Source organism: Condylostylus longicornis, unplaced genomic scaffold (assembly GCF_029603195.1).
Source record: "Condylostylus longicornis isolate FDR11 unplaced genomic scaffold, ASM2960319v2 ptg000018l, whole genome shotgun sequence".
Taxonomy (NCBI): domain Eukaryota; kingdom Metazoa; phylum Arthropoda; class Insecta; order Diptera; family Dolichopodidae; genus Condylostylus; species Condylostylus longicornis.
In genome coordinates this window covers 9,558,903-9,575,903 of record NW_026577987.1, presented here as the reverse complement: position 1 = coordinate 9,575,903, position 17,001 = coordinate 9,558,903, and positions in this window count along the sequence as shown.

Below are 17,001 nucleotides of genomic sequence, written 5' to 3'. Positions count from 1 at the left end.
TTGTTTTGCTCTCCACCTTAATGTTGTATAAACGCTGGACGGAATTTTAACACTTCCGACTAACTGTAATTTTTTCCCTTTAAGGCACTTTTGTATTGTTTGTATTTTTTTTAAATTTTTGTTGATTTTCCTTCTCTCTCTCTCTTTCTCTTGCTTATTATTATTGTTTTTTTATTTTTTGTGTTGTTGCTTTTTTATTTCTGGGTTTCACCTGAAAAACGAAAAAAAAAAAACATAAAAATAAGTGAAATATTAGTTTCTGTTTTTCATTGTAATTCTGAAATCATAAATTATAAAATATGAAAGGAAATGTTTTATTCGCTTTTTTATTTTAAAACCTACACATGGAGAAGCATTGTGTTGTGTTAATAACTAAATTGTCTCTAAAGAAAATACAAAAACAGAAAATTAAAATGGAGGAGGAAATTTTTAAGAACAATAAATGTTTATTCAACATTGCATAAAAAACAAAAAAAAAATCACACAAAAACTCACAACTTCATCTGTTTATCTACGTAAAATAATTTTGGTTTTTTGTTTACTAAATGTTAATTTGCACCACAAAATATGGAGTCGTTGACTTTCTAAAAAGAATGGAAGTAATGAATTGTAGAGAAATTACACAAGTTTTTTAACAACTGTATTGCATACAATGAGGGAAGTATTGTGATCATTACAGGTTTTGTCGATTTTCAACTCTTTAAGAGAGAAATGTAAACTAAAATTTGAACAAAATTTCGGTCATTCTGCCTCTTAACCTATATGTGAGTGCACTCGTGTATCTCAACTTGAATTTGTATCTCACTTTATTTTTATCACTTTCATGATATAAAATGTGTTATCGGATTTTACAATTTTGATTATTTTTGAAAAAATATCAAACATATTTTTTTAATTATTTATTCGACTGATAGTGCGACAAGTCAGTTTTTCAAGGAAGTCAGGTACTATAGACTTTACTAAAAGTCAAATTTATAATTTTTTCCACATCTAAAAAACTTATTAGACGAATTTTTTTCAATTTACTATTTGAATTTTGTTTGTCAACGAAATTAATTGATAAACTTTTCAGGGAAATCGGGAAATCGGCTTCCCAATATTAAAGTTCTGCTAAGAATTCAAATTTTCATTTTTGTGTGTACTCGTTTTCTTATAAATCAATGCAAATTTTTAAAGAACATTTTCTTCACCATGCATACCACTTCCACTAAACTTGAAAATACAATTTGCTGGTCGGTAATGTGCTGATCACATCAAATTATTACCGACCGTATTGTATAAACAATAGGTAGGTTATGTGATGGCAACAAATTTTGCATATCGAGTTTTCGGTGGGAACGTACTTCTCCATAGTAGGGAAGTGTAAATAAACTATTTTTAGCAACCTGTCGGTCTGTCGGTCTGTCGGTCTGTCGGTCTGTCGGTCTGTCGGTCTGTCGGTCTGTCGGTCTGTCGGTCTGTCCGTCTGTCGGTCTGTGTGTGCACGCGTGTATCTCAAGTTCGGCTGAACCGATTTTGATGAAATTTTATATGTAAGTTTGTTTCCACCATGGCACGGATCGATCAACTTTTGGTATATATCAGGCCTCGGGAACTGCACTTTTTAGCGGGCCTGTTTTACATTTTTGAACATTTTGAAGAAAATATTCAACCGATTTACTTGAAATTTTATATATAAGTTCAGCTCGACCGTCCGCAAAAATTCCTATGTTTTGGAAGAAATCAGGCGTCAGCAACTGGAAGTTTACTACGGGCCAAATATACATTTTTGTGTATATAAAGAGAAATAATCAACCGATTTCATTGAAATTTAATATTTGAATTCCTCGTATTAAAACAATAAACATATAAATTTTTTGGAAAGATCAGGGCTCGAAAACGGATTTGCGGGCCGATTTTACATTTTTCACCATTTTGAAGAAAGTATTCAACCAATTTACTTGAAATTTCATATATAAGCTTTGCTCGATCATACGCAAAAATTCCTAACTTTTGGAAGAAATCAGGCATCAGCAACTGGGCGTTTACTACGGGCCAAACATACACTTTTGTGTATATAAAAAGAAATAATCAACCGATTTCATTGAAATTTAATATATGAATTCCTCATATTAAAGCAATGAACATATAACTTTTTTGGAAAGATCAGGGCTCGAGAACTGATTTGCGGGCCGATTTTACATTTTTCACCATATCCACAGAACAAATTGATGGAATTTCTTGAAATTTGATATTTGAGTTCGGGTTGTTACCGAAACTAACTGGCGAGCATGTTAACTATAAGCTTACTAATGTCCTAAAAATTGGAAAGAAGTATTTAACAGACATTTTTATAATATTCTGTAACACTTTCATTTAACTAGACAATACACAATGCGGTCGGTTATGTGCTGACCACATCAGATTTTTTTTATCTAGTTTTCAGATTTTAAATTTTATGTAATATTGAGAACTCTTTCAAGTCATTAAGTTCTAAAAATTTAATTCGTACACTTTTTTTTCTATTTTTGTAATTAGAATTTTAAAACTTGTGTTGACTAAACATAAAAATATTGCTTATGAGAAATAGTTTTTTTTTTCATGATGCAATGAATTTTTATATCCTTATTTAGAAAAGTTTTTTACCATAAACGTCACACATGTAACACAAAAAAACCAGTGATTAAAAAAACAAAGTTATAAGAACCTTTGTCGCATCTTGAGGATTTTAAATTTTCATTAGAATGCACATATTTTCCCAAAATTCTTTTTTATTAGCACTTTCTGTAAAGATGAGTTGCATACTTCAACCAAAATAATTCGAATTGATTAAATTTATTTTATTTAGTAGTACAATTTATTTTAGTTGGATTAATTAGAATTTGTTTTCAAATCTTATTCAGGGTTTTGAGCTTTGTGAAAAAATTTATCAATTCAATTATAATTTTACTTTTACGATTTTATTTTGACAACTGAGCCATCTAGGACCCAAAGCAACTACATATATATGTGAGTAAAAATAGTAACACTTATTTCGTTTTTGTAACAATTCTCTAGAATATTAAAAACAAATTATTTATTTTAAATATTTGCAAAAAACACTTTTAGATTCGGTCTTTGCAATACTAAAATAACAACACTTATTTAAATTCAAATCGTTATATTCATAAAAAAAAGATCCGCTTTGAAACCGAAAACCATTACCATTTGAAAATTAAAAAAAACAATGAAAAATTCTAGAATTTAGAATTGAAAAAAAAAATCAATTAAAAATTAAAGAAACCTCAAAAATGCTTACTTTTTTCTTAAAAATAAAACAGTAGACTGTCTAATATTTCGTCAAACTCAGCGGATTATCACAAAAGCATAAAATAAAATAAAATCAGAGAAAAATAAATTGGATTTTATTCTAGGTCAATACTGTCTTCACCACTAAAAATTGTTCGCTCTCTAAAATAATGTGTTTGTGTAAATATAGATATATAACATCCATTTATATTTGTACTTAGAAGAATGACTGATAATAAAAAAATATTGTTGGTAAAAAAAAAATTGAACAAAATTTTCTAAACAAGGATTCACTTACACTTACAGGTACAACGAAGAATAATGTCTGTGATAAAGAAATAATAAAAATTATATTCATACACATTATGAACATATCCTTTAAAATACAAATAGGTTAACACACCGATATAAATTGCACAACTGCTTAAGTCGACCCAGCAGGAAAATTTTAATTGCAATTTTAAATATCAACCATTGAATTTACAATTTAGCTGCTAACATCTTCGAAATTGTTGCTCAAGGTGTACCAATTAAAATGAGAAAAATGTCTCTCAAATATTAGACCAAAATATTTTTAAGAAAAATACAATATTGTCAATGATTTTGGAAAATGTTATTAACAACGCTGACAATAGATTTTCTAAATCAAGCTAAAATCTATAATTTTCAATAAAAATATTTAATCGAATTTACAAACTACCTTTGATTTACACTAACTTATTTTTAAAATGTTTCCAAAAATTACTTGAAATTTTCAAGATTAATTCACTCAAACCTATTAATTCTGATTTATGCAGTTTTGTGTTATTACCACAGATAAATACGCTTAGTGTATATGTACTTTAAGTATAAGTGTGTACATAAGAATTACAAAATACAAAATAAACCGACAAGAATAAAGATAAAATAACATTTAGAATTTAATTTCAATGCTATCGGATTAATTAAAATTTAATTAACCTTCAAAAGAAACATAGAAATGAAGATTTTTGCGATAATCAGCAAAATATTTTGAAAAATTTTATTATTTTTTACAAACAAATTGAATTTTTTTTATATTATTTTAAAAAATTAAAAAAAAAATTATAGAAAATGTTAACGACTTCATATATCTGTGATTCATATAAAAAGTTTACATTGTGTTAAAACAAAAGCGTTTAATTGACAACAAAACACTCCCTGAGTTGAACTCAATTCACAATCACCAGAAAATCTCTAATAAAATCCTAAAAATTAAAAGTAAAATAAAAAGCTTTCAAATTTTCCATTTTTGGTAAAATTTTCCGAATAATTGACCTTCCTTATTCTATAACGCAAAATATTTCTACAATGAATAAATTTCGAAGAACCTTTTGAATCTTAAATAATAATCTTCAATAAATATTATAATTTATAAAAATTTTTTTTCCATAAATAATATTTCATAAATTTTTAAGTTTTCAACTTAAATAATACTTTAAAGTTTTAAAGTATGGCTAAGTAGTTTTTGTCTCTTGTCTCAAAATTTATTTTAGATTTTGCAAATATTATTTTTATATTACATAATATTTTGCATTGTTGACAATTTATTAAAAAATAAATTTTATGAAAAAAATTTCAAAAACCCTCAACACAAAAAAAAATCTTATATAAATTGAAAAAGAAACAAGAAATTCAAGTTTATAGTTGGTCAAAACTACTATGTGGTACATATTTACAATTAGCATTATAAAAGGAATATGACTATTAAAATAAAAGCGTTCTTGTTAACATTGTTTAACTGCATATAGCACTATCAGTCAGACTAAATTCTACACAAATCAGTAAGAGACTAACCCCAGATGACATTTGATTTTTAAGATCCCATCTATTTCAAAAATTGAATAATTGACCCACCTTTACGGAATACACTCAAATAAAAATACTCATTTAGACCGGCTCGGCGAAAGCTGTCGTTTACCGCTGTGGACTGTGAAAAGACTGACTGTGAAAGTCCAATAACTTATTAAACATAATTTAAATTTACGTCATTAGAGAATTTTGAGGTTAATGTAAAATTAATATTTACTTATACTCAATACGCAAAATTGAGACATTTGCTGAAGACATTATTTAATATCAATTTATTTTTGGACTCACAAGTCAAATTTAAGATATAGAATACAATTAATCAACTAAATTCTAATCTTGAAGCAAAGACAAAACTTTTGAAATAAACTCGTAAATCCTCATCGTAAAATTATGAAATAAAATATGAAAAAAAAAACTAACATCAGATGGCGCTTAAATTTAATGTTAAATTTGATAGAAAGAGAAAGATTTTTCTTTCCGAATTTCTATTTTTCTTCTTCTTTTTCTTCAGGAAAAACTTTTTATTTTATCTCTTAGTTTTCCTTTTTGTTCTTTGCTTAATTTTTTTTTTGGAAAATTTTTCGGGGAAAATATAATTTTATATCCGAAAACTTTTTCTTATAATTCCTCTTGTTTAAACCGCTTTATTCGTATAATATTCCGTGGTAATGCAATGTTCATCACTTCATAAAGAGATTCACAAAAAAAAAAGTTTTTCTTAAATTATTTTAAATTTACTTATACACTCAACAAGTGATTACTGTTACCACATATTGATGTCTTCTGGCTCAAGAATGTGTTCAGTTTTCCTTCATGAGCTTCTATAAATAATAATGTAAAACGAAAAAAAAAAGTATTTTTTCATATCTCTTCAAAGTTTGTTAGAGATTACAAGCATTTACAAAAATATTTTGCTATTCTCTATTGAAAATGATTTAATAAAAATTTTATGTAAGTTTTAGAGTTATTCCTAAATTCTCTTGTGCGAAATGTTAAAAAAACATTTATTGAAAGAAATCTGAAAAGAACTCAAATATGTTGGTACGTAAAAAGCTAGAGGTAAAAATCAAGCGATCTCCTTTTCCTACTTTAAATTCAAATATTCAAATAATGACAAGAGCCATTGCAATACAGAATTTAGAGTCACAGTATTTTATGTATTTTCCATGTAATAAGAAAATTTAACATATATTAAAGATTTACTTTTCCTCGAATATGTTTAATTTATAATTTGTATGATGTGGCGCTTACACAGATTCACAATTTTGAAATATGTAGGCCTACAATTCTACAATATCACAATAAGCCAGCAATTATTTAGTCTAAGGCCACCTTAAGAGCTATAGTTTACTTACACATTGTCTTGGTCCAACAAGTTTATGACACTGATTTTTGAACAATATACTTATAGAAATTTGTAAACCTTATAGAAATATAATTTTACCTCTTATACCTCTTGTAATTTTTTTAGGTATTGAAATTATTTTCTTAAATATTTTAGTCAAACCGAATTGACTTAAATGTTCCGTTAGTCATCAAAAGTCACAGTCGTTTTAAATGGAATCCAAAAACTTACTGGTAGCTTCTCAATTTTCTGTAAGTTTCACAAAATTCTTTGCTAATGTTATAGAACCATGTCATGTCTGTATATAAAATATTTCTTACAACAATTAAAAATTATTTAGCGCCGCATTTTACCAGTCAATGTAGTATCTGTTTCAAATCCTTTTTCTTATAAACAAGAAGAGAGAGGAAAACCGTACTGCTAAAGGGAACATAACATGAAATCGGAAGCTTTCAATACAAATTTGACAGTAACTATTATCGCAGTTCGACATTCATTGCAAACTAAAATATATTTCTAAACTGATAAACTAATTTGCTTTACATCTCGTATATGTACGTATAACGTGTACGGACAACCACAAATATTTTAAATTATAAGTTTTGTTTTTGATCCATTTACACACTTTTAAAAACGGAACGAAGTCATAAAGTCGAATAAAAATTTACCGGTCAAAATATTATTATGATTAAGTTGTAATAGAAACTAAAATTATAATCCAATTTTAAATATAAATATTTTATAATCTAATGAAATATGAGTGCCACCAATTTATTTTCTATTTTGCTCCTACTCTACAATATTTTCACTTGTGTATTCTGTGTTTTTATTATAAATTTTAGTAAATTTAAAATGCCACTAATTAGATTATTATTAGACTCCGCCATACTATTAACTATCTCTAAAGGAAAATTATATTTTCTGTGTTATTTAATAATTTTTTGTATTTTGTAATGAAATACGTTTTAAAAAACAATTATTTCAATTGTTTCATTTTCATATGAAAGCCGATTACAAAACTTAAAAAGAAATTTTATGACTATATACAATTATATACATAATATACATATATAACAATATTGATTGTTGTGCTTGTGTTCGTTTTAGCAGTTCGTAATACCTCAAACATATAAGATTCCTATAAGACTGGCTCAACATCTACATAAAATTCTAGTTAAGATAAGTAGTTGCACCCCCATTTATTTCGTTTCACGTTTATACTGATTGATGGCTTCATATTTTTAAAATGAATGTAAAAAACTCTGAGAATGGTTTGAAGTTTTTCTCTGAAGAGGATTACAAAAATATCTAAATAAGTAGCCCCAAATGTAGTTCAAGCATAAAAAGTAAAAGAAAAATACTAATAATATTTTTACTTAATTTTCTAACTAAAAAATATCTTGATATAAATGAAATCAATTTATAAATTGAAATAAAAACTTCAAGGTTCTTATGTTGTTCGGAAATACGAGTAATAATAAAATTTAAAAAAAATTTAATGGAAATTCTCAAATTTCTGCTTATAACCATACTCAAAATTTGAATTCCGACTGTTATAAGAATATATTTCGTCTTCATTTTTAAAATCTTTATCTAAAGAAAATTATGAATTGTGAATTGTTATTACCTTATAACAAATCTACTTGAAACATTTCATTCACACTGCACATGCTGGCGTAATTTAATAAATTTTGGAATGGTTTGCTCTTCTTCCTATATTTAGCACGCTCTAACGTCTGTCTTGCACGTTAGTTTAACAACATAATTTTCACCATTAATCCAAATCTATTCAAAATTACATTTTCAGATTCAATTATTTCGACAAATTTACAAAAATTTTCAAGATTTTCATAAATGTCAATATCATAATATTGCCAATAGATTGTAGATTGTAGATTTCAAGAGAACCGAGTGGGACAGGAGTAACCCCCAAGCCAACACAGCCATTCTTTACTTATTGTAGCCTCCCATTGTAGATTTGTAGATTCTAAGGGAACCGAGTTGGACAGAAGCATCCCCCCAAGCCACTGCAGCCATTTTTGACTTATTGTAGCCTCCCATGCTCCCATCTATAATATTCCCGTCCCAACCACAAAGCCGGAGATATCCCTAAGGGAGTTGGACAACTGTTCCTGAACACTTAGGGACCCATGTCCAAGACAATTGCGGCAAGGCTAGTTTATATAATTCATTATTTGCCCATAACCCACAAAAATTTGCCGATAGTTGGCTTACATTATTCAAACAATGAAATTACTCCTTTTTAAATATTAGCACAAACATTTTAATAGAAGTGAATAGGAAAAATCCAAAGATACTTGATTCTCATTTTATTTGAAGCATATTTTAGGCATTACTAATTAAATAATTTCAACTCACATATTATTTATACTTGTATCAATCAAACTAATTTTATACAATATTAAAATCATCAATGGAATACATCAATTTTCATATAAAAATAAAATAAAATTTTAAAATTGTAAATCATTAATACGACATTAAATGTTACAAAATTTTATAATTCCCCCACCAACACAATACCACGATCTAATTTAAGTCACTCCCAATTTCCTCTCGAATATTATTACAAACATTTGTCTTATATTTTCATTTTTGATTTTATTGAGAACTTTCTTTATTGAGAAATTATTTTTGTAAAATTTAATAATTTATGCACTTAAGAGAAAACAACGGAAGAAACAAAAATAAAATATGAATTAAAATTTTTATAATCTTTTCATTTTGTAATTGAAAACTAAAGAACTATAAAAACAAAATCGGAAAATTAAAATCATAATTTTAATAAATTTTTCATTAATCAAAGCATATACAAAATTTTTATTTATTCTAATTTTCACATTCATAATCTAAACACAAAAAAAAAAGTTTTGAATTTGAAATGGAAAAAAGAAAATTTTATCCTTGACCCTTTCAAAATTTATTATTTTTAAAATTAATTTTGTTTATATTTCACTGCTGGTAGCTTTCATTCACACAAAAATTTTAAATATTCAATTGTAAAATTTCATCATTCATTATTAAACTATAGACTATGACTGTATAAGAGATTTCATTTTAATTATATGGAGAAAAAAAAATAAATAGAGAAAAGTATTGAAGTCAATCACAGCTCTTTAACTGATAATTTTTTGGATATTAAAATTGAAATAAACAAATTGAATTCATTGTGTATAACAGGCATACTGTTAAATATGACCACCGTATAATAAACGAGTAAACAATGCAAAATTGCAACGAATTCTTAATTAATTTAAAATAAAATTATTAATACGAATATGTCAATTAGAATGTGAATTATATAATAGATACCAACAGGTATGATGTCATTTTAAAATTCTCTTCCCAGAATAATTGAAATTTTTAAAGATTTTATAACATTTCTAAAATTTTTGTTCTTTTATTCAATTGTATTGTAAAAACAATTAGAAGCTTAAGTAGAGACAACGAAATTTTCATAATATTTGTTCAATTCTAAGAATATTTTGATCAGAGCTGTGTACATATTTTAAATAGTGAAATATAAACTTTCAAACCGAAATTTTTATACCAAATTAATTCGATTTTTTAATAAATTTCAAATTATAAGATTTTCAAAAGAAATCCATAATAATCACTTTTCGTAACCTACAAACCACAATTACTTATGGCCAGTTTCGATATTCTTAATTTTACTGAAAATTTGGATTCTGCTGCACAATTTTGGCTAATACATCCTATTTAATCCTATATTAAGAAATGAATAAGAATCGGTGCATTTTTAATTTAAATTATATTTTTAAATTAAATATTCTTAAGAGCTGAATATTAAAATTAATATTTTAGTTAGCACTTCTTATAAATTAAGATTTGACTCCAAAAGAACTTGTACGTTCCTCTCTTCTATATCAAAAATGCTTATATTTATAAGAATACATTTTCGTTCTAATACTCTACATAGTTAGTTTACAATTCTTTATTTTTGACCTTTACAATATTCTTTCTTGAAACCTCAAATGATTTTAACTTACACATATATTTCATTCTATGACGATAAAAAATTGAAATAAGACAACAATTTTTATTATAAAATGCAAAATAACATTTTGAAAACAGGTGTGTAGGAGATTTTATATGCAAACAAAAATGAAATTGAAATAAATGACCGTAACATTTTAGTTATTTTAAAAATTTTTACTGTATAAGGACAACATATTTCTTCCTAATATGAAAAATAAAATAAGATTGAAATTCAATTCAATTGAAATTTTTTATTTTCCTTATATTTTTTACCATGAGCTAGCAGTAAGTAAGTAAAAGATATTTTAAAATAAAAAAAAAAACTTAAAAACAAAAGTCCAGAATTTATAAATCTTATTGATGAAAAACATGTGTGATTTAAGAAAATATTTATGAAAAAAAAATAAAACATGACATTTTTATACAAAGTCATTTGAAATGTTACAGAAAAAATAAAAAATGTTTTAGTTTTTCTATTTCCCTTATGTTTGATAAAAGTCCTTTTTTCCATCTCAACACTGTTTTCTAATGGATTTATTTATTTATAACAATATGAACTTATGCTCTGCCCCGTCTTAACAGATCTTTCCGTTTGTAACACAGAAAATTAATGGTGTCTGTGGTAAATTTTAATTCAGCTTAACCATTTTTGCCCGTCTGTTCTATAATAATGATAGCTTAGAAAACAATCAAGCATTAAGTGTTCAGCAAATGTTTTTCAGGAATGTTTAATACTAGAATGCATTTTATGAAGACTGACGATTCCATATATAAATGAATGAAATTGTACGGCTACCATATTATTGATATTGTATTAGTCCTTAAAATTATACAACATTCATACTTATAATATTTCGCACGAATGAGTTTAGTAACACAACATATACCGTTTTCAAGTGAATTCATGGTTGAAATTTTATTACTCCTTATGGCAATGACTCACAACTTTAAAATTTTATTGGAAAATAAAACAGAAGATATTAAAACTATAGTGCTCAAAATCACTCTTTAATTATTTTAATACATAATATATATTATATATAATTATTTTAATACATAAAAGGGGCCACTATTTTTAAAAGCGATAGTTGAAGAGACATAAATCTTATATAACATATTGAATCATTCAAATTCTTGTGAGTATCACTGAGTGGACAAGATCAACTTGCCTCTATTCTTATTTTTTATTTATTTACATTTTTTTTTTATAGAAAAATGAAACCAAAAAACAAAAACAAAATTCCTATAGTGGAAAATGAATATAAATCTCAGGAATACCAAAAAAAAATGTCTGCTAGTAATTCCTTTGAATACGTTCAAGTATTTTAGGGTTTTAAATTGCAAATAAAGCAATTTTTATTTTCTTGTTTTTAAGATTTTCTTTTTTAATTCTCTTTTTCTTTTCATCGTCCTTGTACAATTTTGTATTTGTTTTGTTTTGATATTTTTCTTGTAAATAACTATGATATTCAGTAAAAAAAAAAAATCCTTTAGACACAAACAAAGATTTTCACTGCGAAATAACAAAGAATCCAGGGAAAAGAGATTTGAATTTTTTCTTTATACTATAAATTTTTTTTTCCTTCTTATTTCGAAGTTGTTTAGTTATGAAAATATGCAAGTCAGGACTTAAAATGAAATTTATGTATTGTTCTTTTCATTTTTTAAATGTGGAAAGGAGATAACAAAATAGATTTAGTTTCTGTTTTTTGTAATATTTTACCTATTATCCTTGTATCATGTATTCAAAGTTTTTCTTTTTAACAATTTAACACTTGATAATTTATTCCGGCTTTTATAGTTTTTTGTTTGCTTTTTTTTTGTTTTAGAATTTCTTTTGTCTCTCTTCCACTCAATACTCTTCCGTTCGTTTCCTTCTTATTTAAATTATATGCATATCCTTTTTATATTTATGTACTTATTATTTTAAAATAAACACTTTAAACACTTTTTTAGTTTTCTGTTTTATTTTTCGAAAAACAAAAGCAACACAAGAAAAGATCTTATCTTGTTTATCTCAGGAATTTATTTTATTATCCTTATTTTTTCTTATTTTCAATTTTCTATTTATTTTATTTTCCTACACCGTTTTATAATTTATTCACTCTTTGTTCTTGTTTTAGTTTTTATAAATACAATTACAGTTTTTTTTTAATTTTTTTCACCTTTCTTAATTGTATAAGAATTCCATATAATAGGGCTACAAAATAATTGCACTGTTATTCCATAGTAACAAGGAATTTTTTAAAAATTTTACGCATATCCTTTTGCTGTTTTTTTTTTTTATTTTATAAGAAAAACTAGTTACAAAACTTCTATTTTAACTTAGAATTTTTTGTTTTCTATTTTGTTTTCTGCTTTGTTTTTAAATTTTCTAAATATTTTTATTTAAAATTGCAAGTCCATTTTTATGCGAAATAAAATTAATCGCGCAAAAAACAATTAATGATTTTTCTTTTATTAAAATGACATCAAAAAAAAAATATTAAATCTTTCATGGCGATTCTAATAAGGTGCAAAAACTTTTGAAAATTTTTTATTCTATTATACTCTTTTTATACTAATTTTGTTTAAGTAACCTGTCGAATACAATTTATAAATTAAACTAATTGGATTTCATTACTATATTTACACGCATGTAATACATAATCGCATATCTGTATGAGTGTATATAATATAGTGCTATTTCAGTTCATATGTTATTTAAGAAATATTATTTGTATTATTGTGTGTGTATATTTGTAAATTTGTAAGTACATTTATCTTTAAAATTGGTTTATTATTTTTTTCCTATTTTATATACAAATTTTATATACATACATTCGTATAGACTCATTGGATTGTAAGAAAAAAGGAATTATAATTTGTGTTATAATAATTTTTACTTTAAATTTTTCTATAAATAAAAATTTGGAATATACTTGTAAGTACTCATATTTTTAAATAGACTGCGAATGAAACGAATAGTTTGTAAAGTTTAAGAGCACATTTTGTTTAAACGAATTCAAGTTTTTTTTAAAAAATGAATTTTGTTTGATAAAGGAGAAGTTACTAACATTGCTCTATTTACACACACATCTAAGCCGAACCAAAAATTCGTGATTTTAGAAGGAATTGCGAAAATAATCTAGTTTGCCTAATTTAAAATAATCAAAGATATGCAGACATTTTCTTTAACACATGTACCTGAAAAATCTAATAAAAAACCCCGAACTCTTTAACAAATTAAACTAATTTTATTTTATTCTATGTGTAAAAACTTAAAATCTATACAGTCCCTATCACTGCTAGAGTTAAAAAGGTTTCTTCTAGTTCTTCTAAGAATTAGACAGCTTTTTAAATAAATTTGATCATACATAACTTATTTTATTTTATTTATTTGAAAATTAAGAGTTAACTCCAATTAGTTTAAAAATAGCTGAACAAAGCGACCCAAAATTTAAACTAATACAAAAACTGAAAAACGTAACAACTACAAAATTACTATGTATAATTTACACCTTCAATTTCAAAGAGCACATTAAAATAGTTGTTGAGAAGCTCCTGGAACAGATCGTAAATTAAACAATTTTGGACATTCTTTCTATTTAAAGATTATTTCCTTGAGTTTTTGTATGTAATTTTCTGTTAAGTCAGCGTGTATTGAATTTTTGCAGTTTTAAGCGAACATTTAAGTTTTTCATTAAAGTGGGATTTCTAGAATGTGAGTTTGGAGTAAATGTGAATATATGTATTCGAATAAGGGAATTGACATTAAATGGGTTCGACATATATTTATATTGCATAATATTGCATACTTTCATGTGTATTATTATAAACGGCTGAAATTAGTTCAGTCGAATCGCGTAATTACATTTTAAAATAGGAAAACAATACAGTTTCGATGCGCTGTGCTGAAGCTTATTATTGCAAATAGATAAAATGTTAAAAAATAACTACTTATTTTAAAAATCAATAAACTGAAAGAAAAACAAGTTTGTATCCATTTTATATAAATACATTTTTTTCTTACATTATTTCCTTTTTTCGTTAGTTTTAGATTTACATATGTCCTTTGAAGTGTGCGTTTTTGACTTGTCTAAGCAGATATATGAACAAACAGACAAGCGAAGATTTTTAGACTAATAAGAAGAAGAGCCCAATTTTGTAAAAAGGTGCTACAAAGAAAACATAAACTGTTTTTGTTTCATTTCATTTTTCTTTCAATAATTGTTTATTACTGTTTCTTTTAATTCCTTTTATTTTCATTTCATTCAAATTCGTTATACTAAATGATTATTTACTTACCGACGTCTTATAATATGATTTGAATAAAAGTGGAAAAGGTATTCATTTCGATAGGAAATTTTGTTTTGCTGAATAAATAATTCAGTTTATAATGAACATCATCTTTAGATTACTTGGCGAATAAAATAATGCATGTAGTAAAATGTTTCTTGATTTTTCAAAAAAATTATACTTTTTGATAAATTTCTAGAACTTGCTAATATTTTATAAATCTAGGAATTTTGAAAACGATTTAATTTAAATTGTGAATTTTAATCAAAGTTTTAATAAAATTAAAATCAGAACATAATTTACTAGCCATGCAATAACTTAATTAAACTATATTGAGTAACTATTTTAATATTGAGGCGTCATTTTAACGTAACGTAACGTAATGTAAAGAAAATATATTATATGATAAGCTTTATGACAATTTACATTCACTTCCATATTTTATTTTTAGCTGTTCTTTACCTTTTCTATCTGGTACCTTATGTATGCGTGAATTAGAAAATTAAAAATCTACAATAATGGAATACAAATTTATAATTTTTCAAATTAGCCATAATTTTTTGTTTGAAAAATTTAAAATGACTTTCTCAGTGCTTTGCCTTCAATAATTTTTACATAAAATGTTTTATAAAATTCTAAAAAATAAATTAGTCTTATTTTATTTCTGTATGGCAGAAGTCATAATGGATATGGAAAGAAAAAAAGATAAAATTTTTATTCAATAATTAAAAAATAATCACTCTACCTTAAAAAAAATTAATTAAATGAGGATAATAATTAATGTCAACTTAGATAATGGTTTTGCGCGTAATTGCGTCATAAATTTTAATATCAGAATAAGTCTCGTTCAGTAAAAATGGTAATTTACAAAATAAATTTTTGGAATTAGTTGTATGAAAAACTTCTACAATTTAAGCGATTCAAGAATCAGAAATATTTTAAAATTTGAACGAAGTTTTTCATTATAACTCAGAATTTGTACATGATTTGTTGTAAAAAATTTATTTTCACTCGAACTATTCGTGTTTATATTTTGTATAAAACTTTTTCTATATTGAACAAAGTATAATTTTATATTTTCTTTTCTTTGCATAAATTTAGGAGCTCTATAAATAGTTCATTTCGAACTACTAAGTAGATATAAAAATTTTTATTTAATTTTATGTGTTCTTTTACTTGTTAGATTTGTGATCCTAAAATCAATTTATTAAAAATAATAAGTCTTTCGTCACGTTTCGTAAAGGTCAGTTCCGCCACGTATATTCCAATATTCTCTTTAAATAATTTCTTTCTTTTCTTATTTACAGTAGCTATTTGTTACATTTTTTTTTAATTTTATTTTAAATGTGCCACTTTGGGATTAAGGTAATATTAATTTACTGCGAATTGAAACCACAGGCACATGTCATACATACATAATATATAATACATAAATTTTATATTTCATTTTCTCATTTCAGAAATAGAAAAAGAATAAAAAATTGTTTTTAATCGACTTTCTGCGCACAGAATGCAATAGAAAACAAATTTTAATTTATTTTTGAACAAATTTATAAATTTTATTCATTAATTTTTCCATTATACATGAAAAAAAATTTCATGTATACCGACTTTGAGAAAAATTAATTTAAACATAATTTTAGACGAAAATTTTATCATTTTTGTCTTATTTATTCTTTTGAATATTAATCTATTAGATATTAGATGCAATTACATATCAGAAATATATCGAAAAAAAATTAAATATTCCACAGAAATGACGCGTTGCAACTCACACCATAAGGTCATTTAAACATTAACAGTTTCAAAATAAAATCGTGTATAGCTATAGAATCACATAACATTCATTAATTTTTTACAAACTTCTGTTGAATGCAAACTTTCGATTTTGTATTTTACCTGCATTTCCCCTTAATATTTATGTTAGTTCAAAAAATTCAATGTAAATTGATAATGTTATAAAAAACTGTAAAAAACTTTATGCTTTTCAGCAATGAAGAGCATTTGTACCCAATAACTATAAACAAATGCCGCACGATACAATCGGCAATGAAATCGCAAAGTATATCTTACTCCACAGTTGCAACAGTTTTACTGCAAAAACTAAAATTATATACCATTTTGGTGTTCTTGCTTATTTCGGACAAAATTTAAACAATTTTAGATTTACCAATACATTTTTGCCTGCCTCAAAAACACTCCCTTTTTTATATGTAAGTATGTATGTATATATATATTAGATCTGATAGGCACATTTTGTT